The following is a 20,417-nucleotide window of genomic DNA, read 5'->3' as shown; positions in this document are numbered from 1 at the left end:
CTTCGCTTTGTCTGTTATTGGTGTCTCATCTCCCTGTTGGTCCTGCCATGTCCACAATGGCTGCTTTGTTTCCAAGCAATGAGATCGATGATACATTGTCATCCTCCCTATCATTGCCCTAGGCCTAACTGTTCCTATCCTTACCTCCATCTTCACAAAGTACATGGGCCTTCTCCCTTTGGACAACTGGTCCCTGCCCTTTTCTCTGCTCTCTTGCCAAAATATTCTCCCCGGGCTCATTTTCCAGTATTCCCCCCACGTTGTACAGGTGCTTTTAAGACCAAATGTCTCAATTTTGAGTTTTGACCACGTGATCCCTGGCCATGGGATCTATCTAACCCACCCCCTCTTCCACTCTCGGGGCTTCTCAGCAGAAATGTAAAAACCAATGCACCTGGGTCAGAAGCACAGGGAGGAACGTGGGTTCCAGGGGCACTTCTGTTCCCTGCACCCCATCAAGATCCTCAACACCAGAAAGTCCCTCCAAGGCCTCTGAGACCTTACCATAAGCCAGTGCTGGAAAGGACAGCTGTGACCAGAGTCTGGGAATACTTGAGAAGAAGGCACTGTAAGAGGTCAAGGGGCTGGGGTGGGGGGGGGGGAAGAGCCAAGGGTTGGCATCATGTGGCCCTGGAACAAGGACGAGGGACAGGAGGGAAAGGCAGGTCTCCATCCAGTATATCTGTGATGGACGGAGGGTCCATCAGACTTTGTTACTTAAACCCTTTCCAGCTGTGGCAGCTCACCTTGCCACCTCCACAGCCTGCCAATCCTGACCCCAATGATGGTTGTAAATATCAGTGACCTTGATAAGGCCCAGTGGATGCAGAAGTTTTAGAGGCTGAGCCCAAGTAGTTCTGTGCCCAGACATGCCCCAATCACCGTTCCTCAGAGGGAGGTCTGTTATCCATAGGAATCGCTGATACCGTCTGGCAATGTCATGCTCATCATTTTACACGTACCATTTATTTGCTCCTCACAACAACCCTGGGAGACAGATGCTCTCATTAGGCCCATCTTACCAGTGGAGACACTGGGGCATGAGGAGATGAAGTCATTTGCCCAGAGTTACATGGGTGGTAGGTAGCAATAGTGATATTCAGACCTACATAGTCAGGCCCCAAAGCCGGACTGTGAACCACTCCACTCCCACCAGGATCAGGCTCGTGTTGACGGGTGGCACCTGGCCCCACTCCAAACTGAGCAGCACTGACTCTCTGGGAGTCCACTTGAGAGCCCGTGAACCACATTGCCCCTAAATTGCTTTTTAAAATAAATCTGATGTTCTTGATTTTCCTTACTGATAACAACAGGGTAGAAATGGAAGTTCCAGTACATTGAGTGTTTTATTTGTGGATTTACTGTATGTTGTGTAGTGCTTTAAACTTCCAGATCTCCTTATTCTCACAGCCTTGGGACCTTATCCTTGTCCATTGTGGTTGTGGTTGTTTTAAATTCTACCTGAAGTTTTGCCTTGCCTGAACTTTTAAAATCTAATTTTAAATTAATTTTGGAGAAAGAAAATTTCGGTTTCTTCCATTCACTCCCATAACCTCAAGAATCAAAGATGAATCAGTGATTTCGCTAATTCAGAGTTAGTGATGATACAAAGCACAGCTGGGTTGAGGCATGCTTTGGACTGTCTTTGAAAATAGTTTAGCTAAGCAACTTCAGAACATAAACAAGATTTCTGGGAAAACACTTAAACTACTTAAGAGAACAGTCTGTTTTCAAGTATTCTCAAGCATCTATTTTCATACAAATTATGGATACTGATTAAAAATCAGTCTTATGTAGTCATTACAGGCAGATCTGAAATGACCTCTAGTAGGCAACACTGGGCTAGCTAAATTCTAGTTGCTTTCTATACCTTAGTGTAGAAAGGCTGCATTACATTAAAAGAGAATTCTTAAATTAGGATGTTCACCTATTTAGAAGGGTCTTGCCTTCAGAGTAGTGTGGCTTTACCTTCTATAAGGAAAAGGGAGGACAGGAGCCAGCATTTATTTACTAGGTACTATGGACTGGACATTTTCACATTTCTAAATCCTATTTAATCCTCATGATAGTTGTGTAAGGCTGTTGCCATTCTCCCTGACTCACAGATAAAAAAAGTGAAGCTTAAGTAACAAAATAAATGATAGTATTGGATTATAGTTCATAGAATAAGTATTCTTGAGTCCATACTGATAAAAATAAATGAATAAATTCATTAATGGGAGGGGAGGGGAAGCTCTTAATTATAAAAGAATCTAATTAATAAACGTAGAGGGATGAAAGAAATAGGAAATCACCTTGAGGACCCCCCAGCAATAAATTGTTACAAGCAAGAACCACTAAAACAAACAAACAAACAAACAAACAAAACAAGAACCGCTGATGAATGCTAATATTTTTGGGCAAAAATATGATGAGAAAAAAGATATTGGCTTAGTCTAAAAGTATCTCTCCACAAGACGTGTCTGGCTGACTCAGTTGGCAGAGCATTTAACTCTTGATCTCAGGGTCATGAGTTCAAGCCCCACATTGGGTGTAGAGGTTACTTAAGGAAATAACAAAATAAATAAAAAGTCAGAATATCTCTCCATAAAATATTTATTAATTACAAAAGGAAAAATAGAACAGTGGAAAAACCCAGTAGACACCACTTTAGTAAGTGTTCAAGGTCACCATGACCAGTAAGAAGACATATTGACAGATAACTCTTGCTGTGGTGCACTAGGAAGGGCATGACATCATCTCTGTGACGTTCTTGACACCAAAATAAATAAATAAATAATGCATAACCTAAATCTAATCACGAGGGAAAAAACCCATCAGACAACCCCAGATTGAGGGACATTCTACTCTTCAAAAGTATCAAGGTCATGAAAGGTATGGAAAGACTGAGGAACTGTCAAAGACTGGAGGAGACAAGGAGACATGATAACTAAATACAGTGGGGGAACCGACTGGATACAGGGCTAGGAAAAAATATATTAATGGGGAAATTAGTGAAATTCTAATAAGGAATATGGCTGTATTGTATTAATGGATCAATGTTAATTTCTTCATCTTGATAATGGTACTATGGTTATGAAGGATGCTAATATTAGCAGAAGCTGGGTGAACTGTATACAGGAACTTTCCATACTATTTTTGCAACTTTTCTATAAATCTAAAATTACTTCAAAATAAAAGGTTAAAAAAAAAAAAGCTAGTGCAGCTCAGAGAGGTTGAGTCACTTGTTCAAGGTCACACAGTGGCTGAGTGAATGTCAGAATCCAGATGTCTGTCTTCACAGTCTACTCTCTTCTAACCCAACTGCCTTGCCCCTCCTCTCTGCTTAATTATCAAGGTCAAGTTTGTAGTACCAGAATTGCTGATTGAGAATTTAATTAATCTTTTTTTTTTTTTTAAGTTATTTATTTGACAGAGAGAGACACAGTGAGAGAGGGAACACAAGCAGGGGGAGTGGGAGAGGGAGAAGCAGGCTCCCCGCAGAGCAGCGAGCCCGATGCGGGACTCGATCCCAGGACCCCAGGATCATGACCTGAGCCGAAGGCAGTCGCTTACCTGACTGAGCCACCCAGGCGCCCGAGAATTTAATTAATCTTGAGTCTCCTTTCCCCTCTCTTTCTATTTCCTTTCTAAATCTGCTGTGCATCTACTCTTTTTCTACTCCTCTTTCTGTTTCTATTTTTATCTAATTTCCTATTATTACTCATCCATTCATTCACTTAAGACTTATTTATTGAGCACCTCCTGTGCTATAGCCTTCTCTTTTTTTTGCTGATATGTCAAACATAATGTTCTTTTAAGTAAGAAATTAGCAGTATATGATAAAAATCTACAACATTATAAGACCATACTTTGGTTCTGTCGAAATTGGATACACAAAGTAAATGCACTTTCCTCAGTGGGAGGAAGATATCTGTTGCTTGGAAGGCTGGAGAATCTCAAAGACAAGATAGAGAATATTAGCTCCATGGCAGGAGTGCTAGTCACTTAGGGGAGAGGTGAATGCATTTATTTATGCATTCAATTATTCAGTGCACATATTTTCAGCACTTCTCAGAAGCAGGGCACCATGGTGGCTAAGCACTGAGAAAAATGAGTAACAGTCTGCGGCTGCCAGGAGGTACCAGTCTTAAATTGTAGTCAGGCACGGGCACAAATCACTACCAAAAAAGGCAGAAAGTCCGTGCAGTGTGAGTGGCACAGATGTGGAAGCTGAGGTGTCTAGATGGGTGATTAGAGCTCTCTCTGCTCAGCTTTGGAGGTTGGGGCTGGGCCTTGAGGGATGGGTGGGTTAGAGAGGGGACATCACAGGGAATGGAGGATATCCCAGACAAGAAGACAGCCAGTTGTTCTGAGCAAGACTCATTGCCTAGGGAGGAAGCTTGCTCCTAATTATCAATAGAACATTATTCTGAGCTAGAAGTTTCCCAAGTTCTAACAACTCTTTACCCAATGACTTAACTGTGATGTGGGGAAAGGAAAGAAAATCCCTGATGCCTTTTGGGCAATGTTGCATAACACTTGTTCTTAGGAAAATACGGTTAAAATGCAGTTCAAAGTACAATCATAAAATAACTGAAAAAATGGCTTACATTAAGGAAGGCCAGGACATAAATCGTTGAGAATCAATTTAGATTGTGGCTTGGAAGCAGTGTTTCTCCCCATTCCCCCTTCTCCTGCCCAACATCAAGACTGGTGCACATCAGAGTAACTTTTCAAGGGAGTCATTTCTTTAACCTCGCAAGTAAATGGAAGATGCAGAGGGTCAGCCCCAAAGCCAGTGGTTGTCGGATGGGGCTTAAGGGGTGTGGATAAGCTCAGTCCTGCTTTGCTTGATTTGGGAGGCAGGTCTTCCTGAACCCTTTTGATCTGGACATCTCTCTGTAGTCATACTCTGATCTAAATCTCCAAGAAACCAGTGTTCTTTCTTTCTCTCTTCAGGTTGAGCAACCTCACTTCCTGGCCACCCACAAAGTCTCTTACTTTGACAGTCTCAAATCATCCTGGGGGTTTTCCCCTCACTTTCTTCCCCTATCCAGCCTCTGCCTCTAGCCCAGATTCCTTTTGCTCTCACTGTTGTTTTTTTTTTTTTCATTTCTTTTAGAATAAATTCCAGAGCCATTTTTCTTTTCTAGAGGAGCCAGAGAGGCATGTCTTTGTAGATAATGTCACTGAAGAGATTGCATACTTTAGAAGCAGAGACGAGAGCTAAGAAGAGACGAGAAGCTATTAAAGATTGAAGACCATCCTTACTCCCTTTGTTCTCATGCCTTTCTTCCCCCACCACCCCTGAGGACGATGGTGAAACATGGAGGTTGGTGGTATTCTGGGATTGAATTTCTGAGTCACTGGTTCTCAAACCTTATGCCTCTTTAATATGGCCTCTGTTTCCTGTCTTTATTGTTCACCCATTGATGACCTTGGAAATCAGAACTCGCCGTGGTCTGCCTCTACAGCTGGGCCTCAGGACCTGTCAACAGAGTGAATTTTTGCTCCGTAACCACCACTGCCCACACCATTACCAGATACTCTTTTGTATAATAGATAGTTGATTTCTCTGACTGGAGATTGGTTTTCAGCTCTAAAGGCTATTAGCAGGTTCACTTTTTCCTCTGGCCTGAGCAGTCTTTTCTTGTTGAGTAATTTTTAGCAAGAACATTCCTCTGGGCTCCTCTTTTGGACCTGGTGGTCCAGGGGAAGTTCATGAGCCCAAGATTTAGCCCACAATTATTCTGAGACCCCAGAAGACCATGGAGGGATTCTACTTAGCTCTTTGCCCAGGTGACCTTCCCCGACCTCCTTCTGTTTGGTTAACCTAAGCAGTCATCAATCTGCTTCTCTAGCCACACAAATGCAGGCAGCTCAAAGTGACACTCAGTTGTTACTTGTTCCTTCTGTCTGGTAGGTTTCACTAGATTTCAGTTCAAGAGTTTAAAGGCCATCCCCTCTATGAAGAATACCAAGGTGCAGCTTAACTCCCTGGGAAAGAATCGCAAGAATAAGCAAACCATCTGGCCAGAGAACAGCTGTTTCAACCTGGGTCCTTTCAGCCAGAATCCCTTATATACTTCGTAAGTGATGATCAGTTTGGCATTTTCCAACATCTAAAACTATGTCTCATCATAGCAAAGGAAAGACCATTTCTGCACAGTAAGGAAAATGCATGACATATGATAATGGTGGAGATTAGGGTAGGGGAGTGTCGTCATGCCCAAATGTGTTCTTCACTTGAAATATTTTTTAATATGTATGTTCAATCATGTTAGAAGAAGTTCCTGTCAAAGCTTTTCTCCCCTCCTTTTATGCAGACAGCCAAGTAAATCATCTGTTTAGGGCTACGATACAAACTTCTTCTTCATATCTGAATACTCATGGGATGCATTGCTAATAAAGCCCCCTCAGCATAAGGGAAATTTCAGCTCACTGTGGAAAACCAGATTTCTCCTTGGGAAAGCACATCTCTCCAGAGGCACCTCTGAAAGTAGACACTATATTCATTCTCCAGAACATTTCACCACGTATTCCCGAGTTAACAGAAATTTTAGTCCAGAAATTTCTGGACCAAAAAATACAGTAGGCAGCTGAACCAAGACTCAGCTGTGTAGGGCCGTATTCTAAGATCAGGGTATTAGTAGGAGGCTAATCTGTCCTGGAGCTGATTGACAGCAAATTGTGATTGGCAGTTCTTGGCAATCAGAACTCACAGGATTCTACTCACTTACAGTAACTGTCAGTGAACAGCAGGGCTGGGAATGAGGAATGGCATCACCGTGCATCATCATTCAGCTCTAGGGTCGGCCTGCCTTGGTTCTAATCCACCATTCCCAGCTGCATAACCTCAAGCTAACTACCTAATCCCTCATCTCTAGATGGGGACAATAATAGTACCTACCTCAAATAGGTTATGTGAGTGTTCAGAAGGATGACATGTGTAAAGCAGTGAGGATCTAAGACACAAATGGTTCAATGTTGGTTACAAAAAAAAAAAAAAAACCTAAAATTAAAATAACTAATAATAATGGATCCCATCTCTTTTATTATTATGGTCCCCCCACTTAACAGATGAGAAAACTGAGGCACAAAGAGGCTAATTAAATGACTAGCTAGGATTTGAATCCAGGTGATCTGGCTTCCAAAGCCAGTGTTCTTGGGTTGCCTACCTGGTGCTATTAAATCAGATGCTGAAGGAGCTTTTTTCCTCAACTCTGTTCTCTTACTCTGAAAAAAAGCCATTTTCTTCATAGGACGACTCAAAATATTCTTTATGATTTCAACATGTAGAATGAATTTAACGTCTTTGTTGACTTGAACACATGTGCTCACTTCCTGATATTGAAAACGTAACATCTCCTTTGAATTGGGAGGCTGTGCTCCTTGACATGGGAAAGATAACCGTATCTTGAGGTGTCCTAGAATATTGTCCCAGAAGAACATTAGGATAAGTTGTCATTTCCACAGATCAGGCAGAAGGGGATTTCAGGTCTTTGGCTTTTAAATTTCCTTTCATTGTTTCATTGTTTGCGTATAACACCCAGTTAATCATGGAACACTACATCAAAAACTAATAATGTAGTGTATGGTGATTAAGATAACATAATAAATTAAAAAAAAAAATAAAGTTCCTTTCAGCCTTGAGGTACTGGATGCCTGAGAATGTAGGATGCCAAAAAAAAATCTAAGTTTTGCTTTATTTCTTTACCTTCCTCTCTTCCCCATACCATCGCTGTTATATGTTTCTTTCTCACTCTCTACTTCTATTTTTCATGAAACCTATACCCCAACAGAGATGGCTTTTGAAATTCAAAATCTTAAGTCCTATCACTACTTCCAAAAGGACCAGGATGGAGGGAGGCTGTGCCCAGTGTGGGGACAGCAGGAGAAGGTGGTGGACGAGGGCTGCCAGGAACCTTGGAATCAGGACCTCCATGCCTGTGCTCATTCTTGAAATATCTAATGTGATTTCCTTGAACAGTGGTTTTCACTGATCAGCTGAACAAAGACAAGGGCATCAGAGTATTTTTAAAGTATGCACATGCCTGCAGCCCACTGCCAGGAGTTTCTGACTCCATGGATACATGGTGGGCTCGGGGATCTGTATTTTTCGAAAGTTCCACAAGATAATTCTGATGCCACCAATGCTTAGAGATCACAGCTCTAGACCATCAGCCCCACTGGAATTCAAAGAGAAGAACAAAGCTGTATCCCAAAGCAAATAGGACAGTGATTCCTGTCTTTGAGGTCGTCCATTATTGCAGATAGTTGAGAATTGTCCAAAGTAAATTTTAATGAATGTGGTAGCTTGCTTGCTTGTCTTCTCTTTATTTTTCCCCTTCCTTCCTTCCTTCCTTTCTTCCTTTCTTCCTTCCTTCCTTAATTCCTTCCTTCCTCTCTTCCTTTTTTCTTTCTGCATTTTTTTTTCATTCTTTGGTACTCATGCTGCAGTAGAGAACTTGGTTTTGAAATCTTAAATATTTAAACCATTTTGTTACTATGATAGGATTTAGTGACCCTTCTTAAAGCTCCCATCATGTCTCTGAGATTTAACCAACCCAAAAAGAGAACTTCCGGTTGACCATTGGAGGCCTGTTTTATTCCCTTTAAGGCAGGCACCAAGTCAGTGCTTCAAGCCTGGGATGGGTAGAAATAAGAATGACTGCGATGGAAATTAGCAAAGAGACAAATAAAAACTTTGATGTATGTGAGAAGTATTGTTCTTGTTGTTAATTATTATTATTATTACAAATAGTAAACATGACTCAGAGAAGCAGTCTAGTGTCTCCTCGAAGCCCAGTGTTCTTTACCATCAGACATATCACTTCAGTGACACTGAAACTGTGGGAAAGACCAGGTAGGCTTTGGTCAGAGAGTAGGATTTTGAGCCTCTCCAAGTCTGTGTTAACTGACCCTATTAGGATATTTAATTCAACTCTTTGAAAAACCATTCTCTCAGAGATCTTTACTGCACATGTAGGAGCCAAAGAGGAAGGTAATTATGCTTTGCCAAGAATCTACATTTGCGCAAGAGATTTAAACATTCATAAATCCAGTTGCCTTCTCAATGCCTCCCCTTGGCTTTTTTCATTCAACAAGATTTTATTGCATACCAGCTTATATGCTAGGTGCTGGTTTGTGCACTGGGGATACAGCACAGAACAAGACACACAGAGCCTCTGCCTTCACAAAGCCTACATTCTAACAATGTCCACAAGACAGCTCAGATGTGGCCAAAATAGAACTACAGGATTGACTTCTCACTCCTCCATTCACGTACCACCCATTGTCTTCCCCATCTTAGCCTCTACCCAGTTGCTCAGGCTAACACCCTAGGAGTCATCCTAGATTTTACTCTTTTCCCAAGTCCTTACCATGGAAACTATCAGCAAGTTCCATTTGCTTTACTGACAAAATACATTTGAATTGGCTCACTCCTTAGCATTTCACCTGCCACCACTGGCCACCACTGCACTCACCTTCAGTACTGCTTTCATGCTTGCATACCCTATAATCCGTTCTCCACTCAGCAGCCAGAGTGATTTTTTATAAACATAAAGCAGATCAGGTCACCCCTTGCTGAAAATCTCCCAATGGCTTCCCTTTGCATTTGGAATAAAATCCAAAATGCCAAGACCATGCATGATTTTGCCCATCTACTTCACCCTGACTTTACACCAGCCACCCCCTCTCTGGCTCCATTCCAATCACATTGACTTTTATTCTGTTCCTAGACATACAGAGCTAGTTTTCTCCACATAGCCTTTGCACTTGCTGTTCTCTCTGCCTAAGACCTTCTTACCCTGGTCATACCACAGCTGCTGCCTTCTCTTGGTCATGTCTCACCTCAAAAGTCAGGGAAGCTATTGCTTGTTTGCTTTTATCCTTAGAAACTTTTTAAACTTGTTCATTGCTGTATGTCTTGTTCTTAGCAAAGTGCCAGCTATAAAGTAGACGCTCAATAAATAAGTATTTATGAATGCATAGTGCTAGTTGGCATTAACAGTTGTTTATTGAAAGAAGTGCCACTAGAAATACAAAGAAAAGCAAGACCTTTTGTTCGAGGAATTTACAATTTAGTTCAAGGCATGTAAGACCTAAGATATTGAATAAATATACACCAAGAAAAGGCCATGTAAAGCATTAGCTATCATGTGAGAGATCATGGTGAAATAAGTGTCATGGGTTAGTGGAAAGAATATGATTCTATTGCTAAAGTCTGGATTTGAGTCCTGGTCTGCCACTTACTCACTGTAGGACTCTGGGCAAGTTAGTGACATAAACTGATTTCAGCTTCATATTTCTCACCTGTAAAATGTGTTAATTTTATCTTCACAGGGTTATTGGGACATTTAAGCAAGGTAATAGAATAGCACAGAATAGTACTCAATAAATAGTAACTAGTGTGATTCCATGCCACATGAGTAGCAAGGACTGTGTGCCATGAGAGAGGAAGAGAGAGGGCACCAGGCACATTGCCCTTGAGGATGACCAAATGCTTCAGAGCCTTGGAGGTTGGGAAGGCTTTTGCCAGACACAACTATGAACATTATCACTGATGAGCTTTCAGAGGTTATGTTACATACCTCTGTCATCCACCAAATGTAGGAATCTCTCCCTTGTAGATTCTTACCCAGCTTTTGCTAAAAACTTTCAGAGTTCACTCCATTTTAATGAGCCTGTTATGTTGATGGAGCTCAATTTGTTTTAAAATTCTTCCTTAAATCAAACTGAAATCCGCCTCCTTATAAATTCCACCTGTCATTCCCTGGGATGAATAGGAATTGTCTTCCTTTGTTTGGTTCTCTTGAGGCTGGACATTCCCCATATTGTCAAAACAGAGCATTTTTCAATATCCCTCTTAAAAATGAAGCTCCCTAGTCTGTTCTGAACACTGAGACTCTCCCTTCTTGCAATTAGGTCATTCTCCTGCTCTGAATGCCTGCTAATTTGATTATTTTTTTCTATAAGCTGTGTCTAATTATTAGCCCACCTGAAGGTCAACTAAAACCCCTAGACTTTTAGCATGCAAATGGCCAAGTTCATCTTTTCTCTGTGCATAGGTTGTTTTGTTTGTTGTTTTCTTGCATGGATGTAATCTTTTACTACATTTTATCTTTTGGGGGCATTTTGGGGCAAAAGTTTTTGACTATTAATTCAGTTATATATTGAGTAAGCTAACTACTTCCAATCTATTTCATACTCAGGCTTGATACATGTGTCTCATGTATATTTATTCAAATTGTTAGTAAAAATGTCAAACCAAATAAGAGTTAGTAGGAAGCCCAAAGGCACATCAGTAGAATGCTCATCAGGTTGGCTTTACACCATTAATCCCCTCTTTGCAGAGTGTTTTTAAGCTAGATGTGAATTTCCTTAACTCTGCAATCATCCAACAGAGGCTTCTCATTTTGTCTCTTGGTATAATTTGAGATACTCCATGAAATAATTTCCTAAAACCAAGACACATCCTTGATATATAAGTCAAATTATCCTCTCAAAGGGAAAGAAAAAATATGGTTAATTTGTCAGTTAGCTAATTGAGGATGTCTAATTTTTTTCCCATTTATTTAGATGATAGTGATGGTGATGTTGGTGATGATGATGATGATGATGTTGTTGATAGTGATGGTGATATGGTGATGATGATGGTGGTGATGAGGATGATGGTGATCATGGTGATGATGATGATGGTGATGATGATGAGGGTGATGGTGATGATGGTGATGATGATAGAGAAATTAATAATGTAGCCACTGCTAATTCTTACACTGGGCACTGTGCCAAACACTTTACATACACACTTTACATTTAGCTTTCATACAATCCTGATAGATGGGAATTATTGCTTTATTTTACAAATAAGGAAACTGAGAGGCTACATAAATTGCCCAATATCACATAACTAGAAAGTGGCTAAGCCATGATGAAACTCAGTCTTTTATGACCCCAAAGCCCAAACTCTCTGTTATATAGCTTTACATATAGAATTATGCATCTAGTTGCACAACAAACATTTGTCATGAGAGATACCATGAATAAAGAAATGGGGCAACAAAATGGTAGTTTGTTTGAGGGATTTGGGGGGTAACCAAGTGTTGTATCTCCCACAGTGCATTGTTTGGGATGTATGCATTCTGTGGAAGAATGGCCTAACATATATGCCGCATGCTGGGCAAACAATGATAATGAAGGTGGGTTTTTTCTTTTTTTCATTGCAGGACTTCTCAGGTCATTCATTATGCTAATGTATATTGAGACTCTCAGAATGCAGTATTTCACTAACATATTTGAATACTGAGTGCCTGGTACCCATTATAGAACATGCTTTGGAAAACTCTGTCATACAGGGAGGAAGAGGGCCTGGGCCTTAATGCCTCAGCCTCCCAAAGCAGTTTAGCCACAGATCCCTCAAAAGCTGGAGAAGGAGCAGAAAAGGAAGTAGCATGTAAAATATTTAAATTACATGACAGTTGACATATGTTCTAGCCTCCCCTCCTCCCTTCCCCCCGTGGGATGAGGGTTCTGGATCAGTAAGGACTAGACAGTTCCAAGGTGAGTCAAGTGAATGAATGGCAAAGAGGTGGATGGCAGGGAGAACCTTTCAAATGAGAGAAGCAGCTTGATCAAACATATTCTGGGCAGGATCATGCATGATACCAGGAGGGGAGACCCATCAGGAGAGTTGCTGTAAACAAAGGGGGATGATGACGAGGGACCTGGTGTAAGATGCTGGTGAGCACAAAAGGAGAAAATGGCGCCCAATTGTTTAGAAAAAGAAACCTAGTAGTATAGTGACTAGTAGGGTAGGAAGGCTAAATTCAGGGAAGGGTCAAGACTGACTTTAAGCTTTCTGGGCAGGGCGTTTGGAAGACATGGGGCACCTGTGACATAGTCTGGGCAGTAACAAAGTCCATCCATGATGGTCAAGTGCAGATGCTCTGATTCAGACATACAAAGGTTCAGATCCTAACCCTGTTACTTATTAGCAGAGTGGATTTGGCTGAATTACTTTGCTTCTCTGAGCCTATTTCCCCACCTATAAAAGGGAGTTAGGAGTAGTTTCCTCATGGGTTGTTGTGGAAGTTAAGTAAGATAATGAATCCTTAGCTCAAGATAGTGCCTGGCACAGTTGTAGATGCCCAACAAATGTTAATTGTTATTTCTACTCTTGCTGCTATTATCACCATTATTATCATCATCCCATGAGGAGATACTTGCTTTGAGGCATGAAGGTTTTAGGATAAGAGTAAAGTAAGGTCTTTAAGGGTGTGGGAGGTGAGAACCTGGAGCTCACATATGAGGAGATTGAAGCTGCAGATACAATTTGAGAATAATCCCAATAGAAGGGATGGCTGAGTCATGAGAATTCATCTGTTTTCTAAGATGTCAAGTGTGAGAGAGATCACAGACTCCAAGGATCCAGCTTTGGTAACACCCACTGTTGTGGCAGATAAAAGGCTCCAAGGAGAAGGAGAATGTGGGCCTCCCATGAGAATCAGGCAGCATGGGTGATGAAGACCAAGGGGGAAGAATTTCAAAAATAAGTATCCCATTATCCTGAGCCAGGGAAGTCCAGAAGTGCATTACAGAGTCCACGATGGTGAGCAGATCACAGAATGCAATGGCCTTACTAACCTGTCCCCTAAACTGGGCACACCTGAAGTGTAGTCTGAGGCCAGATTTGCAGAAGGATTTCTACAGACCAGAGCAGAGAGAAAACTAAAAAACGCTGTGCAAGCAACAATGGAAACCTGGACTATTGTCCCAAGATGGGAGACTTAACAGGTGGTCAGAATAGGTACTTTTCAGTATTTGAAGGGTTACCACAAAGTTGAAGTTGACTTATTCTTTGTGATGTCAGCAGGCAGAACCAAATCTAGTCATTTCATCTCAGCCTTAGAGCAGGCTGCCTCTGAGGTAGTGAGCCTCTTCTGATGGGAGAAAGTTCCATACAGAGCCTGGCTGACTGGCTGCAAAGCTGGGAAGAAACTCCTGGTTTGGGTTGGAAGATTGACCTAGATCAAATAATGGCACAGGGGTTAAATCCATTCCACCACCTTTTTTTGTACAGCTTATGAGTTAAGAATGCTTTTTACATTTTTTAAATAATTTTTTAAAAATCAAAAGAATAATATTTTGTGAAATAATATTAGGTGAAAATGGTATGCAATTCAAATTTCAATGTCCCTAAATAAAATGTTATTGGAACACAGCCATACTCATTAGTTTACATATTGTCTATGGCTGCTTTGGTACTGTAATGGCGAGGCTGAGTATTGCGGCAAGATTGAATGGCTCACAGAGCCTAAAATATTTATCATCAGGCTCTTTACAGAACAAGTTTGCCAAACGGTTTGAGATCATCTAGTGGCCTCGGTTCAACTGGGAGATTCTGCGAGGGAGAAAAGTTTTTGCCGTAGATTTGGGTGGGAGGTCATGGGTCACTTGGAGACCACCATAGCAATAGCCTGCTGGGCTGCTGAAAATAGCCTGCTGGAAAACCAAGGTTCCGTGGTGAGAAAATGTAGAAATTGGATTGTGTATACTTATTTGAGAAGTCTGACAGAAAACAAAGGTGAAACCTGGCTGATGGCTCATCAGGCCAGCTCAGGACAGGGAAGGTATTTGTGGGGGGATAGGAAGACGTGTATAAGTTTGTGTCAGAAGAGAGACATAAAAACTTTTCCTGTGCTTGATGAACCTACTGGTATTCTCAGTATCTGCTTTATTTTATGGCTCAGTTAAATATATCTGTTGTCATATCTCTCAGCAAGAGGGGATTTTCTAAATGTTCTTGTTTATAAATGTGCAGAAAATTTTTGTGTAGAGAGTCATGCTTTTGTTGGCCAAAGAAAGTGAACACTTGCTGATTTTCTGGCAATCCTAACAAAAATACTGAAGTGTATTTATACTCTGGGGGCCAGAATGAATTTCAAAGTGACAGTGCTCAGATACATAATCAGCCCAGTTTTCCTCTTCTGCCTCCACTGAGTTTAACAACTTTGTCAAATCCCTTCCTCTGAAATCCACTTCTGCAAGTGAGCTGAAACTAATTCTCTCTACTGCAGAATAAACATAAGGCGGGCTTCCCTGCTAGGCTCTCAAAAGCTTGGTCCCCCACCAATGGATGAGATAAGCAGGCTAAATCCATGGAAAGTGTGGTATGAAACTATCTTTTTTTTAAAGTACATTTTTTTATTGCTTCTTACAATGTGATTTCCTTATTAACATCTGTAACAGTTATAAAAATGTTTACTTCATACTACTTTGAGGCATAAAGCTATTTCAGTAGAATTTCAAGCCAGACACCGGGACTTAAGTTTCTATTCCTATTCCAAACAAGGCAAGACACCTGTTATGTAGTCCAATATAAGTGACTATTATCTATGCCAATGAGGGATATTCTGCTAATAAAAACCCACACAGAACCAAATATCCTACTTTGGCTAATAGGGTTGCCTCCTTTCCCAGGGAATTATGTGACACCTATGAACAAAGTCCACATTCATCCATTTGGCTTCCACATTTGTTCCTTGTCCCTGTGACACTACTAAGGCATAGCAGTCTGCTCTTCATTCTTGAGGCGCTCCTTATTGCCAGGCAAACAGAATGCAGACATCTTAGCCACATGCAAGGGGCTCTACAACCTACCTGTCCAGTTTTCTCCCTCATTGATCCCTGCATGCACCTTTCACATTCGTCAGCCTGGATGAGTTACTGTTGCATGTTGAACTCTGTGGGAAGTAACAGAGACACCACACCATTCACATGGTGCACAAAATGGCAGCTTGGGTGAGAGCATGGGCTCTGAGACTTGAATTGGAATCCCTGTTGCACTACTTACTATCTGTGTGACCCCAAGCAACTTTCTTAACCATTCGATACCTCTGTCTCCTCTATAAAATGGTGCTAATGGCACCCACCTAACAAAAAGGGTCGTTTCAAGTATTAAAAGAGGTAATTTTAGGGAAATATGTTTGCCACGGTGATTGACCCAGACTCCAGAAGTCAATAAATAACTAATGTGAAGATAATGATGCTAGAAAACTAATAACTCTGGATTACTTACTTTTAGAACAGATGAGAAATTTTTCCTTCCAATTCTGTAACATTTTAAGATCACTGCTTACAAGCTCTCAAGAAGTTTGGGGAAATGGTCCCCATTTTGAACAGTTCGGCACACCTAGGTGGGCTCTTGAATGATTACAAAGGTGGCAGATAGAGGTACTGATATTAGGGTTGGTTCCACTCTCTATATCTGGATTCATAGAACAGAGAGAAACTGCATCTAAAGTTTTCTAACATTTTCGACTCATGTCTTCTTTCAAAATGTTTTTTTAAAAAACCCTCATGTGAACATCTAATGTGATTTTGGAATTTCCAAATATAATTAGTAGCATGAATAAAGCTATTTATAATACTAAATATACATTTTTAAAACATTACATGTTCTCTCCCCTACCTGCCCTGCCCCAATCCTGGCCAAGACTGTCCTCACCCTCCTCCCCAAGGTGAGAATCACAATCAAAGAGAAAGGGTAGTGGACTAGTCCAGTTCCACAAAGGCTCTTCTAGTTCTTGGACTTTGTGATTTAGGGACTAAATGTCCCAACCCTGGAGATCCAACTAACCGGAAAGAAGTCCCTGTGTAAAGGGACACAATGAGAGATAATGGAAATAGAAGTTTGGGTCTGAGAATGTCACCCTAAGAATTGGGGGCTTTATTTATTTATTTTGGGAAGAGGAGGGACATGACATGACATGTTTGAGGAGGAGAGCACCATACCCAATGATTCCCTTTTCTCTTGGGAAAATGAAACTAGTTGGGGGGCAGGGAGGGGTGCAGGGGAGGACATTTTACAGCAGTATAACTCTCTGAAGATTTTGAGAACATCTTTCTTAGAAACCCTTGAGAAAACAATACATACCATCTGCTTGGGATGGTTTTAGAACCCAAGTTAGATAACTCTGGACTATGGATGTGAGACTCTGACTTCAGGGAATTTCTTCCATATCCGTACCATGAATCTAAAAAAGACCAAGGCAACTTTTAATAAGATCATGAGTCTGGAATCTTTGCTTTGCCTCTAGCCAGTTCTGTCATATTGAATAAGTCCTGTAGCCTGGGCGCATCATTTTCTGACCATTAAGATAAGGGATGAGACCAGATGATCTCTAACACCCCCTTAGAACTTGAGCTCTGGAGTCTGACCTCCCCAAGTTGGAATCCCAGCTATATTGTTTACATGACCTAAGTTTCTAAATCTTTCTAAGCCTCCTTTTGCCCATCTGTCAAATGAGGATAACACTTCCCTCTAGGTAAGATTGTTATGATCAAGAAATGCCATCTCTTGTTATTATAATCCTCTGATGCTTAATGTGTCAGGTGAATTGAATGTAATACTGAATCCAGAATATCCTATATGCACTACCCACTTCCTATAACCCTATTTTGAGGGAAGGAAGAGGGAGGAACTGAGTGGGCTGGTCAACAGCCAAGGCTGTGGGCTCAGGGGGCTTGGGTTCTGTGGGGTGGGAGTGACACTGAGGGTTCTGTTATTGCAATATATTTTGGCATGAAGTGTTCTCTTCCTTCCTTTGAGGTGATGATTTCTAATCCAGTCCATCTTTAGCCTGATTATTACAGCTGGGCAGAGCCACCAAAGGTGAAGCAACTGCACTCCCAGCTCAGATGAGGGAAAACTTTTTAAGATGGGAGGGGAGGATCTATAGCCTGCCTTTTATGAGAGAGATTTAGGGAGAAAGGGCCCCACTCAGGCTTAATGAGGTGGGACTGCCTGGCCAGAATGCTCAGTCCTCCTTCCTGGCTGTTTTCTCTACTCCTGGCAACACTTCTCTTTTGTTTGTTGTTGTCAGTATAATTTTTATGAAAGTTTCATTGAGATATAATCCATATGCCATACATGCATACACTTAAAGTATACAGTTCAGATAACCACTGAATAATATATGGAACTGTTGAATCACTATATTGTACACCTGAAACTAATATAACGCTGGATGTTAACAACATTGGAATTAAAATTTTTAAAAAAGAAAAATTTATAATAAAAAATAGAGTGTACCCTTCAGTGGCTTTTTAGTATATTCATAGAGTTGTATAACCATCACTATAACTTTAGAACATGTTCATTGCTCCAAAAAGAAACCCATACCTATTAGCAGTTGTTTTTTATTCCTCACTAACTTTAGCCCCGGGAAACCACTAATCTATCCTCTGTTCCTATGGACTTGCTTATTCTGGACATTTCACACAAAAGGAATCATATAAGATGGGGTCATTTGTACATCATTTCTTTCACTTAACCTTACGTTTTTAAGCTTGATCCATGTTATACCATGGATCAATACTGATCGCCAAATAATATTCCATTGTATGGCATACCTCATTTTGTTTATTCATCAGTTGATTGACATTAGGGTTGTTCCCACTTTTTGGTTATTATAAATAATGCTCTTATGAACATTCATGTATTTTTGTATGGATGTGTGTTTTCATTTCTCTTAGGTATATACCTAGAGTGGAATTGCTGGGTTATATGGTAACACACTGTTCAGCATTTTGAGGATTTGCCAAACTGTGTTCCAAGGTGGCTGTACCATCTTACACTCTCATCAGCAACAGATGAGGGTTCTGGTTTCTCCCCATTCTTGCTGACACTTGCTCTTCTCTATTTTGCTTATAGCCATCCTAGTAGGTATGAAGTGGTAGCTCATTGTGGTTTTGATTTGATTTACCTAACTGGCTAATAATGTTGAGCATCTTTTCATGTGCTTATATTAGTATATCTTCTTTGGAGAAATCCTCCACTCAGATCCTTTCTTGCAACATTTCTGACAATGAGGCATGACATTAAGATGTAGTCTCATCCTTCATAGGTTGGCTATTGTCATTCCAAATCCTTAAGGATCAACATTTGTCCTAGGAAGGAAAATGAGAGAGCTCTACTTCCAAGTGTGAAGAAGAAGAGAGGGGTCAGCATTTAGGATTCCCATTCTGAGTTTGTGTCCATAAGCAGGGAAGACTGAAAATCAGTTCTTTTCTAGAAATGTGTCCACTCTCAATAGAAAAGCTCTGGACTTGAAGATAGAAGACGTGGGTTCAATTTCTGGTTCCATTTGGTGACTATGCCCAACTTGCTTAGTTGGTAACTAAGCTTCTTTAAACTTTCCTTTCCACCACCTTTCCCTTTCAATTTTCATCCTTCCTTTTTTAAATTGAAGTATAATTTACCTACAGTAGAATTCACCCATTTTGGTGTACCATTTGAATTTTAACAAATGCATACAATTGTGTAACGACCACCACAATCAAGAGAGAGAATATTTCTCTCATTCCAAAAGTTCCCTTTGTTCCTTTGTAGTCAGTCTCTTCCCCTGACTGCAGACCTCTGGGAATATTGATCTGATTCCTCTCTTTATCATTTTGCTTTTTTCCAGAATGTCATTTAAATGGAATCTTACAGTGGTGGATAGCCTTTTGAGCTTGGCTTTTTTTCATTTAGCAGGATGCGTTGGAAATTCATCATTGTTTTTTCATACATGGGTAATTTTTTTTTAGTAGCATTCCATTGTACGTATATCTATCATAGCTTATTATTAATCAGTTGAGAGACATTTGGGTTATTTTCAGGGTTTTTTGTGATTATGAATTAAGCCACTAAAAATATTCTCAGGTGAATATAGGTTTCATTCCTCTTGGGTAAATACTAAATTCTTTTGCAAAGTGATGTGCAAAGTGTCTCTATCATTTGGCATTCCCAGCAATATGTGAGAGTTCCAGTTGCTCCGTATCCTCTTGTCACAAACTCCAGTTTTTTTTCATCTGTAAATGAAAGAGCAAACACTGCCTTAATATCTCAGGACTGTTCAATGGAAATAAAAGCAAAACTGCATAAGTAGAAGTGCTTTGTAACCTGTGAAGTGCTGCAGCCAAGTAGACGCTTCTGCGTCCGATGATCATGATCATGCCCACTTATATATAAAATTGTGTTTCCCACATGAGCTAAATGTTTCATTTTTCCCTCTCCATCTTGGCAGACAAAGTGAGTTATGGCACGTCTAAAGCAGCAAGAGGTTTGCCTTAGATGCATTCTAGAGTTTGTCTTGGCTCTAGGTTTTGAACTTTTCACAGAAGCAGATAAATGACCAAGATGTAAATCATCAAGTGTGAGTCAGCTTTGTAAAGAAAAATGACCCTATGTGATGGAAGTCAGCAGGAGTGGAGTCAACAGGACAGATAGTGTGATGTGCTGTGGGAGAACTACATGCAGGCTTCAACCAGGCAGTGTCCCCAGGGCAAGGCATTTAGGACAGCTAAAGCAACTGAGAGGACTGGCTCTCTAAAATGTCCCACAGCAGTAGGGGTGAGAGGGGTGGGTAGGAAAACTGACTATAGAAGTA

The 20,417-nt window shown here is 40.8% G+C and overlaps 1 protein-coding gene across 3 annotated transcripts in view; it reads left to right on the top strand.

Annotated features, from left to right (window-relative positions):
* The window catches only part of PLCE1 (phospholipase C epsilon 1), a 312,290-nt gene that overhangs the window by 172,620 nt on the left and 119,253 nt on the right, over positions 1–20,417 (top strand). The window lies entirely within an intron of this gene.

The sequence above is a fragment of the Halichoerus grypus genome, chromosome 7, assembly GCF_964656455.1.
Source record: "Halichoerus grypus chromosome 7, mHalGry1.hap1.1, whole genome shotgun sequence".
Taxonomy (NCBI): domain Eukaryota; kingdom Metazoa; phylum Chordata; class Mammalia; order Carnivora; family Phocidae; genus Halichoerus; species Halichoerus grypus.
Note: the sequence above shows the minus strand (reverse complement) of the source record. Positions and strands in the feature narration are given on the sequence as shown.